Source organism: Scyliorhinus canicula, chromosome 3, assembly GCF_902713615.1.
Source record: "Scyliorhinus canicula chromosome 3, sScyCan1.1, whole genome shotgun sequence".
Taxonomy (NCBI): Eukaryota; Metazoa; Chordata; class Chondrichthyes; order Carcharhiniformes; family Scyliorhinidae; genus Scyliorhinus; species Scyliorhinus canicula.
Window position 1 is genome coordinate 145,629,658 of NC_052148.1, and position 7,742 is coordinate 145,637,399.

Consider the following 7,742-nt stretch of genomic DNA (forward strand, 5'->3'; position numbering starts at 1 on the left):
GAGATGTAGGTACACCCACAGTTCTATTACGAAGGGAGGTTCAGGATTTTGACACAGCAACAGTGAAGGAACAGTGATATATTTCCAAGTTAGGTGTATGGCTTGGAAGTGAATTTGCAGTAGTGGTGTTCCCATGCAGGTGGTGGTGTTCCCATGCATTCACTGCCCTTGTCCTTCTGGGTGATAGAGGTTGCAGGTTTGTCAAGGGAGAATTGGTGAGCGGCGTCTTGTGGTGCATATCGCTGCCACTGTGTGTCAATGGTGGAGAGAGCGAATATTTAAGGTGAAGGACGGGATGTCAATCAAAAGGGCAGTTTGGTCCTGGATGGTGATGAGCTTCTTGAGTGTTGTTGGAGTTGCACTCATCCAGGAAAGTGGAAAATATTCTACAACACTACTGACTTATTATCCCTTGTGGATGTTGGGATGGCTTTGGGGATTCAGGAGGTGCATTACCGTCTGCAGAATTTTCAACTTCTAATTTGCTCTTGCAGCCACACTATTTATAAGGCTTGTAATGGTAACCCCAGAATGATGATGGGGGACTCAGCAATCATAGTGCCATTGAATATCATGATGTGGAGATGCCGGCGTTGGACTGGGGTGAGCACAGTAAGAAGTCTTACAACACCAGGTTAAAGTCCAACAGGTTTGTTTCAAACACGAGCTTTCGGAGCACTGCTCCTTCCTCAGGTGAATGGAGAGGTATGTTCCAGAAACATTTATATAGACAAAGTCAGAGATGCTGGACAATGCTTGGAATGCGAGCATTTGCAGGTAATCAAATCATTACAGATCCAGGGAGTAGGATAATCACAGGTTAAAGAGGTGTAAATTGTCTCAAGCCAGAACAGTTGGTAGGATTTTGCAAGTCCAGGCCAGATGGTGGGGGGTGGATGTAATGCGACATGAATCCAAGATCCCTGTTGAGGCCGCACTCATGCTTGCGGAACTTAGCTATAAGTCTTTGTTCGGCAATTCTGCGTTGTCGCGTGTCCTGAAGACCGCCTTGGAGAACGCTTACCCGGAGATCAGAGGCTGAATGCCCTTGACTGCTGAAGTGTTCCCCAACTGGAAGGGAACATTCCTGCCTGGTGATTGTCGCACGATGCCTGTTCATTCGTTGTTGCAGTGTCTGCATGGTCTCACCAATGTACCTCGCTTCGGGACATCCTTTCCTGCAGCGTAAGAGGTAGACTACATTGGTCGAGTCGCACGAGTATGTGCCGCGTACCTGGTGGGTGGTGTTTCCACGTGTAATGGTGGTATCCGAGTCGATGATCTGGCATGTCTTGCAGAGATTGCCCTGGCAGGGTTGTGTGGTGTTGTGGTCGCTGTTCTGAAGGCTGGGTAATTTGCTGCAAACAATGGTTTGTTTGAGGTTGTGTGGTTGTTTGAAGGCCAGTAGCGGGGGTGTGGGGATAACTTTGGCAAGATGTTCATCTTCATTGATGATGTGCTGAAGGCTGCAAAGAAGATGTCGTAGTTTCTCCACCCCAGGAAAGTACTGGACGACGAAGGGTACTCTGTCAGTGGTGTCCCGTGTTTGTCTTCTGAGGATCAGTGCGGTTTTTTGCTGTGGCACGTTGGAACTGTCGATCGATGAGTCGAGCGCCATATCCCGTTCGTACGAGAGCATCTTTCAGCATCTGTAGGTGCCTGTTATGCTCCTCCTCGTCTGAGCAGATCCTGTGTATACGGAGGGCTTGTCCATAGAGGATGGCTTCTTTAATGTGTTTCGGGTGAAAGCTGGAGAAGTGGAGCATCGTGAGGTTGTCTGTGGGCTTGCGGTCAAGCGAAGTGCTAAGGTGACCGTCCTTGATGGAGATGAGTGTGTCCAAGAATGCAACAGAATTTGTAGAATAGTCCATGCTGAGTCTGATGGTGGGATGGAATTTATTGATCTCATCGTGTAGTCGTTTCAGTGATTCTTCGCTGTGTGTCCAAAGGAAAAAAAATGTCATCGATGTATCTGGTGTATAACATCATTTGCAGATCCTGTGTGGTTAGGAAGTCTTGTTCAAACTTGTGCATGAGGATGTCGGCATATTGAGGTGCAAATTTGGTCCCCATGGCTGTTCCATGCATCTGGATAAAGAATTTGTTGTCAAAGGTGAAGACGTTGTGATCTAGAATGAAGCAGATGAGTTGCAGAATTGCGTCTGGAGATTGGCAGTTGTCAGTGTTGAGGACTGAGGCTGTTGCAGCAATGCCGTTGTCATGGAGGATGCTAGTGTAGAGTGCCGAGACATCCATTGTGACGAGGAATGTTCCTGGTTCAATTGGTCCATGGGTGCTGAGTTTCTGTAGGAAGTCCGTCGTGTCGCGACAGAAGCTGGGTGTACCTTGTACGATGGGTTTCAAGATGCCCTCGATGTGGCCAGAGAGGTTCTCACACAGTGTCCCATTGCCTGAAACGATAGGACGACCTGGTGTGTTGGCCTTGTTTATTTTCGGGAGGCAGTAGAGATCTCCAATGCGGGGATTACGTGGGATGAGAGCACGTAGGGTGCTCTGAAGGTCTGGATCCAAGGTCTTGATCAGTCTGTTGAGTTGGCGGGTGTGTTCCTTGGTTGGATCTACAGGTAACTGTCTGTAGTGTTCCTGGTTGTTGAGTTGTCGGTACACTTCTTTGCAATAGTCCATTCTGTTCAGTAGGTCGGTGGCCCCTCCTTTGTCTGCTGGTTTGATGACGATGTTGCGGTTGGTTTTGAGAGCGCGGATGGCGTTGCGTTGTACTTGGGTGACGTTCGGGGCTGCCTTGTGAATGCGACTGATGAATCAGGCAGTGACACGACTTCTGACGGCTTCAGCATACATGTCGAGTCTAGGGCAGCGGCCTTCCGGAGGGGTCCAATTCGACTCTTTCCTTTTCGTTTGCTGCACCGCAGATCTCGCGGTCTGCTGTTCCGGATCATTGGTCGTCTCCTTGGGTTCGCTGTCGGCCTCTTGGGGTCTGTGGAAGAATTCCCAGAGCCTCATTCGCCTGATGAATTCCTCCGTGTCTGCCGTGAGACTAATGGGGTCAATTTTGGTGGTGGTGCAGAAATTGAGCCCTCTGCTGAGGACTTCAATTTCGTCTGGTTGAAGGGTGTAGTCTGACAAGTTGACAATAGATTTCCCCGTATTGTTTTCGACTGTGGTACTGGGGGAGGCTTGGTTGCTGCTGTTGGTGATGCCGAGTTTCTCAAGCTTCCTGTTCTTGGTGTGCATATAGGTGGCATAGTATCGTTGTCTCATCTGTTTGGCGGTGTTACGCAACTGGTCTGCTGTGTCCTGAGCGCAATTTGAGAATATGGCCTCTATCTTGGTTTCCAGGTTGCGTCGACTGCTGTAGAGCTGGTGTACATGGTGTTTGAGGAGTGTGACAGAGGTGCGGCGGCAGAGTCTTTCAGCGTAGTCTGTGTTGTAGGTCGACTTGAGTGGGTTTGTGATCTGTAGCCCTTTCGGGATCTTGGGCGGGATTCTCCGACCCCACGCAGGGTCGGAGAATCGGCAGGCAGCGGCGTTATTTCCGCTCCCGCAGGGTTTTTAAATCTCCCACCGGCCAAAAACCGGCGTTGTGCAAATCCCGCCGGCAGCCTCTGAAAACAGCTGGCGCCGGCGGGATTTCATTTTTTTTTTAGTGTCCACAAATCTCCGGCCCGTATGGGCCGAAGTCCCGCCGACGTGGCCACGGGTCACGTCGGCGAAAATCACAGTTGCTTTAAAACGTCGTCAACCATTGATGATGGTTGACGCCGTTCAGTGTCGGGGGGGGGGGGTGGGTTGCGGCATCGGGGGGGGGGGTGGGTTGCGGCATCGGGGGGGGGCGTGGGTTGCGGCATCGGGGGGGGTTGCGGCATCGGGGGGGTGGGTTGCGGCATCGGGGGGGGTGGGTTGCGGCATCGGGGGGGGTTGCGGCATGGGGGGGTGGGTTGCGGCATCGGGGGGGTGGGTTGCGGCATCGGGGGGGTGGGTTGCGGCATCGGGGGGGGTGGGTTGCGGCATGGGGGGGTGGGTTGCGGCATCGGGGGGGGTGGGTTGCGGCATCGGGGGGGTGGGTTGCGGCATTGGGGGGGTGTTGCGGCATTTGGGGGGGTGTTGCGGCATCGGGGGGGTTTGGGGGCAGCGGCGTGCAGAGAGGGGGGGCGACGGATGCCCGGGGCCAACGCACCGTCGCCCCCCCCCCTCTGTACGCCGCTACCCCCTACCCCAACCACCCCCCCTCACCACCCCTACCTCCCTCCAACGCCCCTACCCCCCTCCCCACCACCCCTACCCCCCTCCCCACCACCCCTACCCCCCTCCAACGCCGCCCCCCCCATCTCTCCCAACGCCGCAACCCCCCACCTGCAACGCCGCAACCCCCCACCCTCAACGCCGCAACCCTCCACCCTCAACGCCGCAACCCCCCCTCATCGCCGGATCCCCCCCCCCCTCAACGCCGGTACCCACACACCCCCCTCTCTCCTCCTCCCCCCCTTCCTTCCTCCCCCCCCTCCTTCCTCCTCCCCCCTTCCTTCCTCCTCCCCCCCTTCCTTCCTCCGTTAGTGGGGGGGGGGGGTGCGGCGTTAGTGGGGGGGGTGCGGCGTTAGTGGGGGGGGTGCGGCGTTGGAGTGGGGTAGTGAAGGGGGTAGGGGTGGTGAGGGGAGGGGGTTGGGGTAGGGGGCAGCGGCGTGCAGAGGGGGGGCGACGGTGCGTTGGCCCCGGGCATCCATCGCCCCCCCTCTCTGCATGCCGCTGCCCCCAACCCCCCCTTCACCACCCCTACCCCCCTCCAACGCCGCACCCCCCGACCCCCCACTAACGCCGCACCCCCCCCCCCACTAATGAGGAAGGAAGGGGGGGAGGAGGAAGGAAGGGGGGAGGAGGAAGGAGGGGGGGTGTGGGTACCGGCCTTCAGAGGGAGGGGGACAGGGTGTGGGTACCGGCGTTGAGGGGGGGGGGGGGACCCGGCGTTGAGAGGGGGGGGGGGTTGCGGCGTTGCGAGAGATGGGGGGGCGGCGTTGGAGGGGGGTAGGGGTGGTGGGGAGGGGGGTAGGGGCGTTGGAGGGAGGTAGGGGTGGTGAGGGGGGGGGGTGGTTGGGGTAGACAATGCTGGACAATGCTTCTCTGACTTTGTCTATATAAATGTTTCTGGAACATACCTCTCCATTCACCTGAGGAAAGAGCTGCATTCCGAAAGCTTGTGTTTGAAACAAACCTGTTGGACTTTAACCTGATTAAATATCAAGGAGTGATAGTTAGATTTTTTTCTTGTTGGTGATGATTATTGTCTGGCACTTGTGTAGTGGGAGTAGAACTTGCCAATTATCAGCACAAGTCTGAATGTTGTACAGGTCTGAATCCATACGGACACAGACTGCTTTTGTATCTGATAAAAATTGAGCTGAACATTGTGCAATATATTGTTTGATCTCATATACATTTATAATATTTTGCTTCTCATTACATCCCAAAGTATTTCAAATCAAATAAATTCATTATTAAATTCTTTTATGCAGTTTTGTAGGTAGAAATTCACACAATTATGCCTCCAATTTCTTCATAATGTAAATTATTGACTGGTTTTAAAGGACCTATAATGTAAAAAAGCAGCAAGCTTTTTGGGGCCAATTTTATGGAATTTCCCACAATTACCCCTGATTGTATAAGCAGGCATTGTCTCAGACTAGACTAGTCCTAAGGCAGGAAACTTTGCTGGGAAGGATTGTGATGGGAAGATGGAGTGATTGGGGGTATTAATTTGACCATGCTAACATTAGAGCCATGTAACCGATTGTCTTTAAAAGGGTTGTACATTTTACCATTTCAAATGGTTGTTCAGAGCAAAAATAGCACAGATTAAACCAAGTGGCTGGTTCAACAAATGTGCAAGCAAGAAATAAAGTCCTTGGGTAGGTCATTGGGTTGTCCAGCACACAAACCAAAGTTAAAGGCTGTCAAAGTGCCTTTCCGGCTGTATGAGTTAGGAGAAGGGAGTCATACCTCTGGTGTAGTTGGCTGCTGCTATTCTTGCATCAAATGGCATCGACCTGTTACTACTTCTGTGCCAGCTGGAGCCTGTGAAGCGATTTACTCATGGTCATTGTCAAATAAGTAGCGCCAGAATAGATGGGGCAGTCTACTTACAATGTCAATTGAAAATACTGGCAGTCCTTCTTCCATCTTGCACCATTTTTAACTGTGAATTAATATGATTGGGCAGTTCAAAACCCAACTCTTATTATTCAGTTGAACAAGATCCCACACTTTAATGTTTTGTAGCTTGCTGAGCTCCTGTGAAAGCGTGTATTGTGAGAACTCCCTTTTCATATCACTTCTTGTTCTGTTATATTCTTTCAACTTTACCAATTACCGGTGGCTTTCCTGAGAATTATCATACTTGGACTAGTTTAGCTTTCAGCATCTCCAATTGTTTGGGAACGGACTGTACAGCTGTAAGGGCATTGGAGCCCTGCCTATATTAGCTCTCTCTACCCTCCAACATATAAAGAAAGAAAAGGGAATCTTTAAAAGATTGGAACCCAATTAGCAGTCTGTGGTTTCATGAGCAATATTACAATTGGGTTGAGGATCTCTCTGATTGACGGCTCCATGACAGACTGTTACGGTCCAAACCGTACAACAAAATTGCATGACAATTACATTTTCCTGCCTGATTGCAATTATCAATCTGCTCCCCACTCACCATCAGACCTTCCAGGATGTTTTACACATCCTATCATAATAATATAATATAATAATCTTCATTGTCACAAGTAGGCTTACATTAACACTGCAATTAAGTTACTGTAAAAAGCCCCTAGTCGCCACTCTCCGGCCCCTATTCGTGTACACAGAGGGAGAATTAACAATTTCAAAATTACCTAATAGCACGTCTTTCAGGAGTTGTGGAAGGAAACCGGAACATCCAGAGAAAATCCAAACAGACACTGGGGGAACGTGCAGACTCCACACAGTGACCCAAGCTGGGAATCGAACCTGGAATCCTGGAGCTGTGAAGCAACAGTGCTACCCACTGTGCTACCATGCTACCCTGATAGCATAATGGGTTTGTGTTTAGATTTGGGCCAATTTTGGGCCTGTGTCCATTGGAGTTTTGAAGAATAAAAGGTGTGCTTATTGAAACATATAAGATCCTGATGGTACTTGAAAGAATGAATGTTAAGAGGATGTTTCCCCTTATGGGAGAGACGAGAACTAGGGGACATGGTTTAAAAATAAAGGGATTCTCATTTAAGACGGAGATGAGGAGAGGCTTTTCTCTTAGATGGTCATGAATCTGCAATGTTCTTCTCCAAGGATCCATCAAGGCAGGGTCATTGAATATTTTTAAAACAGAGCTAGATCGATTTTTGTCTAACAAAGGAGTCAAAGGTTACCATAAAAGAAGAAAGTGCCAACTGTGGCACAATCAGAACAGCCATGACCATATTGAATGATGGAGTAGGTTCAAAGAGCCAAATGGCTGACTCCTGCTCTGAATTTCTATGTAGGATGGTGTGAAATCCTGGGAAGGTGTGGGGTGAGGTGGTGGAGCATGATGACCGGGGTGGTTGGAGATGCAGGTAAGGCGTCAAGAGGCCCAGCCATCTTAAGGTCTATTGAGGCCCTCAAACTGCCAATTAAAGGCCAGTTAAGGACATCATGCTGCCTCCACCACCATAATACATTAGGTGGAGGAATGTAAAAAAGATGGCAACTTAGGGTAAAAAGCGGGAAGGAAGGAGTATAACGTCTTTGCGGAGACCCCATGC